This window comes from Rhinolophus sinicus, linkage group LG03 (assembly GCF_036562045.2).
Source record: "Rhinolophus sinicus isolate RSC01 linkage group LG03, ASM3656204v1, whole genome shotgun sequence".
Classification (NCBI taxonomy): Eukaryota; Metazoa; Chordata; class Mammalia; order Chiroptera; family Rhinolophidae; genus Rhinolophus; species Rhinolophus sinicus.
Genome location: NC_133753.1, coordinates 55,032,472 through 55,046,889, shown reverse-complemented (window position 1 = coordinate 55,046,889; position 14,418 = coordinate 55,032,472). Strand labels below are relative to the sequence as shown.

Here is a 14,418-nt window from a genome sequence, read left to right as displayed (position 1 = left end):
TAAATGTGGTCTCTGAACTAATAGGTTTTATACTCTTAAGAGGAGAGGCAGATAAGTAAACAGGCAGTGCAGTGCTGAGTGCTATTATGCAGAAATGTCAAGGTGCTATCGGATGACAAAGAAGGGGTACTGGGAAGGGATCAAGGAAGTCTCCCCAAAGGAAGTGATGTGTACTTTATGGGCAGGACCTACCCATACAGGGTGAGGCTGAGGGGTCTTCCAGGAAGCAGGACTGCATATGTGTAGTTCAGAACCAAAAGACTATGGCATGAATTCAGTCTGGGCTGGAATGTACAGTGGATGGTGGGAACACAGAAATGATGCTATGGCAGCAAGCAGGTCTCTGACAGTACAGAGCTTATAGGGGCTGGGTCAGAATTAGAAGGGTTATTGCGAGCTATATACTTGGTGTCCGGTAGATATTCTAAAAACAGCAACTCATGTTAGAATATTTCATGGTAGAAGTAATAATTTTTAGGAGTATTATTGCTACTACTATCTCTACTATTATTACTCCTTTACAAGTATTACTATTAACTTGGGACCAAAATAAAAGCCTGGTTATGTTAGATTGTTTATTTACTCATTTATTATCTGTCTCTGTGATCAGTGTGTAAGTTCCACAAGGGAAGGGACTGTGTGTTCTATCCAACAATTCAGCTCTATATATTTATTAAGTGAATAAACGAATGGTTTTGAGCATCTATTGCATGCCACACACTGTCTTAGGTACTGTGAGAGGGTCCAAAAGTAAATAAAACACAATCTTTATTCTCAGGGGCACCTTCATTTATTTACGCAGTGATTACTCATTGAACACATTTAGTAGCATGTACTAAATCTTTGCTAGGTTCTGGGGATACAATTATAAGTAAGACACAGGACACAAGATCCCTGCCCCCATGGTACTTACCATCTAATGTCATGATTCTCAACTTGGTGGGCACAGACCTGTTCTGTAGGCAGCTTTGGAAAACTTGTGGAAATGGTTTTGATTGTCAAATGTTGGTGGATGCAGTAGGCATTGGATGGGCAAGGGTGAGAGAAACTAGATGTCCTATCGTGTACAGGACAGGCCCACATAGTGAAGAATTGTTCTTTGTCTCACATGACTTTCAAACATCTTGAAGGACATACATGTAAGTGAAAAAAGTTCATTTCAATGGGTCTAGAAACCATACTTGTATATGTAAAACCAAGTGTTTTTTTTCTAAGATTTTATTGCATATCCTTTTATAAATTGTAGTAAAAATGCATACCAAAATTTACCATCTTAATATGTTCTAAGTGTCAAATTCGATATTGTTAAGTATATTCACACTGTTGTGTAACAGATCTCCAGAAATTTTTCATCTTGCAAAATTGAAACTCTGTACTCATTAAATAGTTATTGTCCATTTTCCCCTCCTCCAGTCTCTGGCAACCACAATTGTACTTTCTGCTTCTATGAATTTGATTACTCCAGATAATTTATATAAGTGGAATCATACAGCGTTTATCTTTTTGTGATGCCTTATTTCACTTAACATAATGTCCTCAAGGTTCATCAATGTTATAGCATATGTCAGAATTTCCTTCCTCTTTAAGGATAATATTCCACTGTATTTATATACCATATTTTGTGGATCCATTCATTTGCTGATGGACACTTGGGTTGCTTCTACCTCTTGGCTATTGTGAACAGTCCTGCAAATATCTCTTTGAGATCCTGCTTTCAATCATTTTGGATATATGTGCAGAAGTGGAATATGGTAATTCTATTTTTAATTTTATACTGATTTCTTCCAAAAATACAAACATAGTCAAGGAAAAGATTGCATTTCATTTTGTTTGCAATTTTACCAAGAATTGTTCACTATTTAGGAAAGATCATGTTCGCCCATGGTGACGTTACTCATGGTATGTGAGTCACCACTTCAACCTGGATTGGTTTGCGTTTGTAGCTCTTCACATTCACAGCGCTCCTATGTGTAACACTGTGCATGACACTATGCATAGGACTAACTTCCGACTCCTTGGCTGTGTCTTCTAGTGCAGTTGTGCTAAGCATTTATGTAATAAAATCCATATGCTTTATTTAGTTACCGATTATTTTCCTTTTATTTCTTCTTCATATTATACTAATGCTTACAGCATTACCTTGATTTTGGGAAATATATGTGTGGTAGGTTATATAATTTATAAATTTTGTTTTCAGAATAGTGAAGTGAAGCTACAAAATATTATTTTAAAAAGGAGTCATTGGTTCTGATTGGTTTACATGTTCTAAACTTTTAAAATAAACTTTGTTCTAGTGAGAAGTTTAAGATAAGTTTATTACACAAACAAACTCTTGAAAACTGCCCTAGTTTCGTAGGCGAAGCTGGCTAGAGGCTGACACGTACTTCTTTATAGTTCTAAAACACTGATCATACTAGGAATAAGTCAGATCTAGTCTCTTAGAAAATTTGATGTTTATTATACAGTATTGTTGTCTATACTCAATATACTCACTATACTATGTATTAGTTCTCTGGGACTTACTTAGCTACTAGTTTCAAGTTTGTACCCTTGAACAACATTTTTCCTCTCCCCCCAACCCCTAGCCCACGGTAACTACCATTTTACTCTGTTTTTATGAGTTGGGCAATAGAGGCTCTAGCTAAGGCTACAATAGTACCCATATTGCAATATATAAATGTATCAAATCCACATGCTGTACACCTTAAACTTGCACAATTATGTGTCAAATTTATTTTAATTAAAAAATAATACTTTTCAAAAATGCCTGTATCAAGTAAACATATACCTGTGTCAAGTAAATTCTTTTTCCAACTTTCTCCAGTTTCTGTAGCTCATCCAAATGGCTGAAAATGATGGCTCTGCCTTGGTTTTATGCTTCCAAGCCTCTGTCAGCATTAATTTTTCTTGGTTCCATTCTTGATGGGTAAATCACCATTGAAGTATTTAATAAGACGTATTCACTATTTTGGAAAAGCACATTGTAATGGCTTCTCACAATATTTGGATTTTTAAAAATTTTGTTTTATTTTATTGGGGAATATTGGGGAGCAGTGTGTTTCTCCAGGGCCCATCAGCTCCAAGTCGTTGTCCTTCAATCTAGTTGTGGAGGTCGCAGCTCAACTCTAAGTCCAGTCGCCGTTTTCAATCTTTAGTTGCAGGGGGCGCAGCCCACCATCCCATGTGGTAACTGGCAACCTTGTTGTTCAGAGCTCATGCTCTAACCAACTGAGCCATCTGGCCGCTCAGTATTTGAATCTTTCATACAACATGTTTGTATCAGTTTGTGTTGGTAGCATCACATGTGTGGGGATCTACCTATAGGTGGCTACTTCATTAGATGTCCTAGTGCCATCATCCCAGAGCATTCATATGTTGAAATACCGGGGATGCCAAAAAAACATACACAAGGGGACACTTTGGTCAATGTTGCTCAAGCAGTAGTTCACCATAATCAGAAGTGTCTGGACACTGATGGTAACTGCTTTGAGCATCTCTTGTAATTGCAGAAGTCAAACGTGACTTGTATTCATCTTTTATCGGTATATATTATTACAATTTTAATACAGTGTTCCCTTTTTAAAATGTGTATACATTTTTTTGGTACCCTCTGAATATACTGCCTCCTCACAATCCTCACAAACCTCCTGCATAGACCTGCCTCCTCACAAACCTTTACGAGATCTTAATTTTCACAGAATGAAGTCCAGACTGCTGAGTGTGGCATTCCAAGTCTTCCACGATCAAGGCCCCACCAACCTTTTCAGCTTTCTCACATTCTGTTGCCTTTATCAGACTCCACTCTTGAGTGAAAGTAAACTCCTGCTTACCAAGTCCGATTGTGCTGTCCTGTCTCACCTAGTGAATCTGTTCTTTCTGTCACTTCTGGCACAAGGGATATGGAATCAGATTGATATGGACTTAAAGTTCTGGCTTTTCCTTATTAGACGTGCGAATTTTAGTGGGTCATTGAACTACTTTGATTCTCTGTCTCTTCATTGTTGTCTTGTGGGTATCAGTATCCTCGAAGCATTAATGAGAGCTATGTAGAGTGCCTGATACATAGTAGGTGTTCCAATACTGTCTGTTTTCTGTGCCCTCCATAATGTCAAGCACAGTGCTCGTCACATGGTTGTTCTCCACAACTGTTTGCTGCATTAGACTTCTGTACAAGAGCTTAGAGGGTTAAGAGTCAATTGAGAGGATGTCCCAGTCATAACTGATAAGAGTGTTGAGAAGAAAAAATGAATGGGGGACAGAAGTGTCAGGGGAGGCCTCATGGAGCTTGTGGTGGGCTCTGACTGGGTCTGGTGTAAATGAGCAACTGAGAGGGAAATGGTGCAGCATCATGAATTAAGGCTGAGATAGTGAGTGAGGAAGAGACCATCCTCATCCCTTTGGTGGGCAATTTCTTGAAAACACCATCACTGCTGGTATATAGGGTTGGATTAAACCAATGAACATAACCCTGTTTTCTTCAGCCAGAGGGCCAGGTACTCTCTCTGGGCGTTCAGTCATCAAATCCTTACGTGGACCCACGCATTGCATATTCTCTCTCTCTCCCTCTCTCTCAGTCTCTGGTATTTATCTATCAGCGTGTAGGCTATTTCCTTAAGTAGCATTTGATGAAGCTGGTATGTTCCAGCCTTGCTGGTATAAGCATGTAGTTGGTAGAATAATGAGTCATTATTATTGAATACCTATGTAATTAATCTAGGAAAATCATGTACTGATGTACTGTATTACTGAGCAGAATGAATAGTGAGTGTCTCATCTCCTAGGGGAACACAGACTTTTTTCAAAGCATTTTGAAAATGCAGATTTCTTCTGTTCAGGTCTGGATTGCTCATTTTTCATCTGTCTGCTTCTCCACCTCAGCTGAAGACAATGTTCTTCTTTTCATTCCAACAAAGAAATAGGCATTTAATTATGGTAGACAAAGAGGGTAATTGAAAATATATGGCATAGGTGTGTATGTGCATATATGTGTTTATATACATTTGTATTGTGTATATATTTATATATGTACACATATGTTTATGGGTAAATGTGTGTGTGTATAAAGCTTGGAACCTGTCTGATGTAATTTTATGAAAGACACGTGGCTAAATGAGAACAGAATTTGACTTATTCCCAATGAGAGGTGTGGACTGTGTTTCCTATGAAAAGTGAAGTGGAAAACACAGTTTTTCAGATAATTTCAAGAAAGTTAATACATTCATCATATGTATGCATACATACATATATATCTATGAGTACATATGTGTAGGAGGTGTGACCAAACAAATATGGTGAGTATTTAAATAAAAAAAATTATTGCAGTAAAAGACACATTGCCATTTATCCTTCTCAAATACTTCCCCTCGCTTCAAACACACTTATCCCATCATTCTTGTCACTTTCTGAAGCAGTTCTGGAAGTCCTCTTTCATGAGTGTCTTTAGTTGTGCTGTCGTAGCTGCCTCGATGTCCTGAGTCAATTCAAAATGTTTACCTTTCATGGTCATTTTGACTTTTGGGAAGAGCCAGAAGTTGCACAGTGCCAGATCTGGTGAATAAAGTGGATGAGGATACACCGTAATGTTTTTATTTAACAGAAATTGCCATATCAAAAGCGATGTGTGACATGGAGTATTGTCGTGATGGAAGATGAATTAAAGACACTCATGAAAGAGGACTTCCAGAACTGCTTCAGAAAGTGGCAAGAATGATGGGATAAGTGTGTTAGAAGTGAGGGGGAGTATTTTGAGGGAAATTAATGGAAATGTGTCTTTTACTGTAATAATTTTTTATATTTAAAATTCACCATATCTTTTGATAACACCCTGTGTGTGTGTGTGTACATTGTGTGTGTGTGTGTATATATATACACATATATATGTAAATGTATAAATGTGTCAAATGAATAAAATACATCAGCATGATTTCCCTAATAAATAATATTGCAAATTTTAAATGTGCCAGGCAGAAATGTAAAGTTTTAAACCTACATTATCTTATTTGATCCTTATAACAATAATATGAGGTTGGTCCTACTAACTCATTTTACAGGAGGAGAAACTAAAACACAGGAAAATTAGCAAAATTAGCAGTTAGTAATGACTATAGTTTGGCTCCAGACCATATACTTTTAATTTAATCCTTGAGTTTTATGAAAAATCACTTGGCTAAATGAGATTAGATTTATACTGATTCTCAATGAGGTATGTGCATTGGATTTGCCTAAAAAAGTGAAGCCGAGATCTAAGGCAGCTTTGATGGATAATTCAAGTACTTGAATATATTCATCTCAAATACAGGGGGTGTGAAAAAAAGTATATGCATTTTAAGATGTGGAAAAACTGTATTAAAATTGTAATATTCAATACACACTGATAATAAAAGGTGAATATAAGCCATGTGTATACATTTTTTTGGCACCCCCAGTATATTCTAAAAACAATGTTGCTAGTCTGTCTTTAAAAAGTTTTAAAAGAAACTTGAAATACTTAGTTACATAAATTGGAATTTTTAGTTACATGACAAAACTGAGTCGAAACCAGTTGGTCCTATTCGCTTGCCACTTGAAGTCTTTCTAATACATATGTTTACACCTTTATGCTCCAAATGACATAGGCTAGTTTCCGTATTTTATTGATATTTCCATTTCTATTGAAACCTCTTTGAAAATAGTTCATCTAAAACAATATTAGGCAGATATTGTTTTGACAGAATTTTCAAGGAGGCGCTTTTAAAAGTATCCATTGTTTCCTACGAAACAAAATCTCTGTCAAAATGAATCAAATTGCAGTTAGAAATAATGTTCCCCCTCCCCAATGGATGACTTCAATAAATATAATGTATTTGTCCAATTGCTAATATTTAATATAAAAATCATCTTTCAGCATTAGCATAAGAACCTGACACATGATTTAAGGTTCAAGCATTCAGCATGCATGTTGGCTGCTGTGACACTATTCATAGTGTTTGTCCTTCACAGACATCAGTGGTTACACACAGAAGAATTCTATTCTGGAAAAATCATGTTAAAAACTCTCTAATATAAAACCAAACATATTGTTTGGTGGTAAGTTGTGTAATAATACAACTTCAAGTAGGTTATTAAATACATGAAATACAAACCAAAAAAGGTGAACACAAATTTCTAGAAGTCCCTTTCCCTGGCACTTGGAAGTCTATTTTGCCTATTCCTAGAAAATATTTTGTCAGCCCACTGATGATTTATGCTTACATCCCTTATCTTGTGCAAATTCTGTTGGCATCAGAAAGGTCTCTTCATTCTAATGCTGTTTCTTGCTTGGGTTCCACGGCAGCCTGCCTCCCCTTGCATTAATAGTCTGAAGCCAGGATTATTTTAGGGGGTTCTCTTCTGAAATCATGAATAGCGTTTTTTGAGCCTCGAGATTTCTATACTGTACTTTTAAAGACCAGATACATATGGACAATGAAAATGTTCACTACCTCTCAGCGGAACATAAGCTGTAATTGCCAGAAAGTAGATTTCTTCCATCATGCCTCGTGGTCTATTGAATTCATTCAAGATGTAATTGGAAAACAAATAGAGCAACACCATCATCAGGACAGACACGCATGCTTGTCTTGGGAATGGGATGTTGTATAATGTTATAGACTTTATTTCCACTAACACTCCTCGTTCTTAACTAATAAAGTGCAATGCCACACCTTTTGCAAACCTATCACAATAATTAAAGTGCATACACGGCCTTCCCATAAGAGTCTAAGGAACATTTTAACAGCAATTAAGTACAAAAATGATACCAGGCCTGGGAAGCAGATCTTACTCTTTACCATAAATGTGGGCTAATCTGTTTCAATCACCAACTAGCCAGAGGCAACAACAATAGCAGGGCACTTGAGATCTGAATATTGAGTTCTCTCTTGTGTACTAGAACTGACTTCTGGCAGGAGATTCTTTCCATACTGTTCTCCTTAGTGTTTATTAAACACAAACAAACATACAAACAAACAAAAACTCATTAATCAGCAGTGAGAAATTACTAAAAGGAGAAAATCCTTTTGGAGTTAGAGAAGCCTCATTAGAGCAGGATTTTAGGTTGAACCAGCTTTGTGTGTAAGCAGCAGAATGCAATTGTTGGGCTTTAATGTCGGAAAGTACTTGGCCTGAATGTCAGCTTTGTCTTGGGCAAGTTACTGTATTTTGCTGTGTATAATGTGCATTTTCTTGTCCAAATTTGTGAGGGGGAAAAATAAGGATACACATTAGACATGGGTAGTACTAATTCCGTATCTATATAAATGTTTTTAATTCTTTTATTTATGCTTATGAGTTAAAAGTGTGACTCTATAGATCAATATTGATATCCATATGCAAAATAATACCCTGGAATATGATCATTGGTTTTGTTGAACTTATGATGAATTTGCAATGATGAAGAGTTCTTGGCCATATGATGCATAAATATCATAAATTTGTTACCAGTACATAGATTTGTTACCAGTACAAAATTTCTTGTACCTTGTATCTGTTCTTGTGTTTTGTAATTATTTGTTACATAAAATTTCTTGTACCATAATTTGTTAAAAAATAAACGTTAAAATTTATTCATAATACAAAAAACAAGTACCTAAATGTAAACAAATAAAAATTTGAATTAAGAAAATTAAACTGTTAGACAGCTCACCCCTCACAAAGTGATAGCCCCCAAGCTAACAAAAAATAAAATAAAATAATGCCCTCAGAGGGCTATTGTGAAAAAAAAAAAAAAAATTGAAATGAAAGATTTTTTCCCCTGAAAGTTTGGGCCGAAAACGTGGGTGTGCATTATACGTGGGAGTGCATTATACATGGCAAAATGTGGTACTCTCCACACTGCAGTTTCTTCCTCCATGAAATGGGGAATCATAATGCCTCCTTCCTTCATAGGCTTGTAGCAATGATCAGTGGAGAAACTCCATGACAAGTGCCTGGCCATATATTATCATCAAAACACAGTTTGAGAACTACCTATATAGGATGCCAGGATCCTGACAATTGAAAAAGATGGCTGTTTTCTTGCCAGTAGGGTGAGATTGTGTTCCAGCATTCTTTTGTTGTGCATCACAACTGGAACAAAGCACCACCTGAGCCAGTGCAAAGGTAGCTGAATGAGAGAATTCATCTTAGCACCTAAATTAACGGATCACAGGGGAGCACTCTGCTTTTCCATTAAATTCCTTCAACAAATGTGGATTAGGCACCTACTATGTGCTATGTACTAGTGCACCAGACAGTAGTTCGGTTGGGGGGGGGGGGCTTTAGATGTGGCTAAGACATGCTCTGTCCTCTCCCCAGAAAGATTAGGGAGACAGTTATGTGAACAAGTGACACAATCTGGTGTGATAAAAGTGGTCATGAAGCTGCTCCTTACATGTGGGGAGCCTCGGTTCTGCCTTGGCATTGGAGAAGGCTTTATGAAGGAACTGACATTTAAACTGGGCCTGAAGAATGAGTGGAATTCAAGGAAAAGCGCATATGCGTGAGCTAGGAGGTGCAAAACAGCATTATGGGGGAACCTTTTCGCAGTGATTGAGACAGAGGATATGGTGGGAAGTATATGCAGCCTAATTGTGAAGGGCTCCCTTTATTGCCTATGTACGTAGAAGACAGTGTGTGCGAAGGCTCTGTGACAGTGGTGTGAGAGTGGAGAAGGCTGGGCACTTACTGATGAGGCTTTAAGGAGTGGTCAAGCAAGAGATCATGAGGGCTCAGACCAGGACAGAGGGCAGTAGCGTTTCCTGTGGGGGTGAAGGAGAGAAAGGATGCGAGGATGAACCTGAGATGTCTAACTTGAGTATAGGATGGCAGTGTTATTGTCATCGTTAACTATGGCTGACTAGCTGTCTGTACCCTCAGGTTCTGAGGGTTTGCTGAACAACGGTTTCCTGAACAACTGGAGCAGTCACAGGTCTCAGGTCTTTCAGCAGCCTAGCCTCCTCCTTCAGTGCCCTCAAAGGGAAAGAATTACAGTAGAAGGCTGATCGTTCTCCGAGGGAGCTCCATGGTTACCTAGGCTAGCATTTCTCCGTGTCATCCTAGGTTTCCAATACCTTACCAGGGGCTCTGCCAGCTCAGAACTATTTTCATAATAGTACCAAGATGTAATTTGCTGTTTTCACTCGTATTCTCTCACAGGTATCCAGACATGTGATAACATTATTGCTCATCGATGGAATATGTGCTTGGGTACTTTTGTGTTCTCTAGAATTTTCTAAGGTAGTAGGTTTAGGGTAAAAATATGAGCATTTTAACATCAGTATATTTTCAATACATCTACTGTACCCTTAATACCATGTTATACTTGCTATATATCTGTAACTTCATTAACACCCATGAAATCATTATTTGTAAGTTTTTCTCCTGCCTACGTGGAAACACAATGAGAAGTATACTTTATTGTCTTGTTCTGCAATATTTTTAAAGTGTATAAAAATATTTTAAATACACAAAAATATTTTTAAGCTTTTAAATTTTATGTAAAACTTTTTTTAGAATTTAACAATATTCAATTCTAAAATTTAAAATTATACTATATTGCATCTATGTTTAAGGATAGATTACTGGCCTAAAACATGGGAGATTAGAAGAATAAGGAGTATACTTTGTTGTCTTATTCTTCAATATTTTTAAAGTATACAAAAATATTTTAAATATACAAAATATTTTTAAGCTTTTAAATTTTATCTAAAACTTTTTTTAGAATTTAATAATATTTAATTCTAAAATTAAAAAAGTGTAATATATTGTATCTATGTTTAAGGATGTATTGTTGTCCTAAAAATGGGAGATTAGAAGAATAGCTTTTTCAATCCATAATCAAACTATCTACATCTAAAGATGATGTAAAAGGTGAAATTGACTATAGAGAGTTGTCTGACTGATGGAAGGGAAGAATCTGGGTGCAACTATAAATATGAAATAAAAGTCTGATGAAATTTAGTTTTCTTTTGGCTTTGGTGATGTTAATAATAATCTTTATTGTGTCATGTGCAATAGAACACTTTTGAACAGTATTATGGTGTCAAATGTGGCGATATTTTGGGACCAATCTTTCAGAGTTAAAAAAAAATTGGGTATCTTATTATAGCTCTGGTAAGATCTTTAAAAACTAAACTTTTCTTTTCTTTGTTACAGCTTTTCAAGCAGGAATGAAATAGTCACAGAAGCATCTTACAGGTAAATTATTTTATTGCATTGGCTAGAGAAGCACACACAATAGCTGAGAGACTAATTAAGCTATGTGTATTTAAAAATTGAGTGAATATCTCATCTGAAGGTTTGTGATTTTGCCTTACAAATGGGTAAATCTATGTTTGCTTGTATCTATCTGGCATCAGCAGCAATGAATTATCAAAAATCTTCTTTTATGTGAAACCTTGGCAACAAACACAAGTGGTGCTGAAATATTCAAAAGTATTGAGTAATTTTTTTTGAATCCCCTGGTTTATCTTGGAACAACTGTGTTGACATTTACACTAATGGTGCAAAGCAATGGTGGGTAAAACTGTAGGTGTCTTAGCACACATGAAAGCAGTACCACCAAAGTGTCTTGGTCGTCATTGTAATCTCTATCACGCATTTGCAATTTTTATAAAGCCAGAGTCATTTAAAAGTGTCCTAGGAAAAGCTGTAAAACTTAATTTTATTAAGTCTTAATCCTTGAATATGTATCTTTATAATATTCTGTATGATAATATTGAAAGTTTGTATAAAGCCCTTCTGCTTCATTCTAAAGGACTATAGTTGCTTCAAGAAAAACACTTGGATCAGTTGAGTTGGAAGCTCATGTAGGCACTTTTTTTATGGGACATCATTTTTACTTGAAAGAATACTGGGCAGACAAGCTGTGGGTATTCAGGCTTTGGTATTTGACAGACATTATCTCCCAAATGAATGAAGTGAGCCTGTTACATCAAGAAAAACATGATAAAAGCTATCTGTTACTTGGCTTTAGCAATATTAATAATTTACTTTATTGTGTTATGTGCAACAGAACATTTTTGAATAGTATTATGGTGACAGGTGTGGCATCATTTTGGGACCAATCTTTCAGAATTTAAAGAAAAAGAATTGAATATTTTAAATGCAAATATATTAAGCTGAGAGTATTTGTCACCACTGAGATAAAATTCAACTTTTCAAGCAAAGATTAGAATTTTTGAAAATTTGGCTCCACCACCGCGAGCTTGAGAACCTCCCAGTACTCACAGAATTTTCTGAGGAGATAGATGGCGATAGTAAGAAAAGTTCTGTATTTAAAAGTCTAGCTAATTGAGGCATAATTTACATTTAGTAAACTGTATCCTTTCAGGGATGTAGTTGTATTAGTTCTGGCAAATATATACAGTCATGTATTCACTACCACAAATAGGATATAGAATATTTTCATCAACCCAAAAAGTGTTCAGGTTCCTTTATAGTCCTCTCACTCCAGCCCCTGGCAAACACTGATCTGATGTCTGTCCCTATAATTTTGCCTTTTCCAGAATATCATACAATATAGTTTTTTTGTGTCTGACTTCTTGCACTTAGCATAATGCTTTTTTGAGACAATGTGATTTTCTGGTATTGTATAATACAGTGTCAACAATTGCTCTGCATAGCTCAGTGAACCAATATTTTCCAAATGACCAATCATGCATCGGTGAAAGATCCAGTCAGAGTTCAAGATAAGCCAATAGATTTTAATGTACCGAGTATGAAAAGTTTATTGATAAGGTTTCAGATCCCACATTACACTATTATTTATTGAGTGTAAGTGTAATATCAGAGAATACTATTCATAATTATCTGAAAATGTTATCAAACATTCCTCTCTTCAACTACATACATATTTGTGTCAGGCTAGATAGTCTTCATACACTTTAACCAGAATAACTTATTAGACCAGATTGAATGCAGAAGCAGATGAAAACCCAGCTGTCTTCTAAGCCAGATATTAAGGAGGTTGGCAAAATTGCAAAACAAGTCCACCTATCTTGATAACTTATTTTGCTTTGGAAAATATATACATTTTATAGACATCCGTCCTTTATGTTACTATGTAATGGGGTTCAATGTTTTAAATAAGTTGATAAATAAATATTTTTATATTTTCTTCATTTTTCTAATATAGTAAATATCAAAAAGTATAATACACATAAACAAATGCTCTTTGGGTCCTCAAAAACTTTTAAGAGAGTAAAAGTTCCAGAGAACAAAAAGTTTGAGAGCCGCTGATTGAGAGGCAGTTCGGCAGGTGCCACTGGAGAATGGAAACAGCTGGAAAGGGAGAGTGAAGAAGTTAGGGAGCAAATGGTATCTCTGTTTCCTTCGCTCATAGCAACATCTCAATATATGGTTGTGAAATAAGTGAAAGTCCGGTTATAAGCCAATGTGGTCAGGCTAATGAATTCAAGAGACTGAAGTCTCTGAAATGAATGGATTATTTTATCAAGGACCCATTGTCCTGGCTCAGTGGGACCTCCCAGTTGTTCCAGCTGCTAACACAGTTGACCTGGAAAAGACTGGGAGTAAGCTGGGCTTGTTGCTGATAGTTAGGCTGAGAGTCTAAGCAAACTCTTCAAGTACAATGAACTGTCAAATGTTAAGTGAGGAGCATAGCACAGGGCCTGTGGCGGAAGTGGCCAGGTTTAGGGAGTCAACCGGGAAGACTGGAAAAAGTTGGTGTGGTGGGAGGATGAGGGTGACTGACCAGCTGGTACTTGGGCCACCAGATCTGGATTTGATCTGGATCAAATGGAGTCGTCTGAGGCTGACGTGGTCCCAGATCAGGTCCTACAATGGCAGAATCTGAGTGGGATCCCACGAGGAGTAGGAAGGTAGCAAATGGAGGTGGTTGGTGGTGATATCGAGGGAAAGAACGGGCAGTATTGATCAGGATTTTTCACCTCACATTTCCCCTCTCACTGTGCCTTTGGCCAGCCTCTAGAGATTGAGTTTTATTTAGTCTTTGATCTTCACCGGAGACCAGGAGTCAGGTTTGGTTGGGGCAAGAGGTGGGATGGGACTGGATAGAGTGTTTCAGCATGAAATGAGCTGATCTGCATCCCGGCCTCCAGATTTACTCTCACATATACACATATTGTTTAGTTGTTACCCTAGGACACATCTGATTATTTTGAAGCAGAGAATTTAAAAATGTATGCCCTGTGCTGCTGTCAAAATCACATTGATATCTCCTTGTCCTAAAAAATGCAATAGACCTTTTCCCAAATTTGGTAAAGTCAGAGCTTTTTAATGTGCTTTGTTAAAATACAAGGTTAGATTTAAAAAGATTAAGCACAGGTTAACCTAGATTCTTTATTAATATTGTATTTGTGGTGACAGTGCATTACATATAGTTCTATAGGAATTCTATTCTAATTTAGTAATAATTCATGTCCATGTATTGAGTATGAC

The 14,418-nt window shown here is 36.6% G+C and overlaps 1 long non-coding RNA gene across 1 annotated transcript in view; it reads left to right on the top strand.

Annotated features, from left to right (window-relative positions):
* Nucleotides 1-14,418, top strand: part of LOC141570357 (uncharacterized) — a 271,614-nt gene that overhangs the window by 138,329 nt on the left and 118,867 nt on the right. The window contains exon 2 of the long non-coding RNA XR_012494357.1: nucleotides 11,152-11,193. This is a non-coding gene — a long non-coding RNA (uncharacterized LOC141570357). The remainder of the gene's footprint in view (nucleotides 1-11,151; nucleotides 11,194-14,418) is intronic.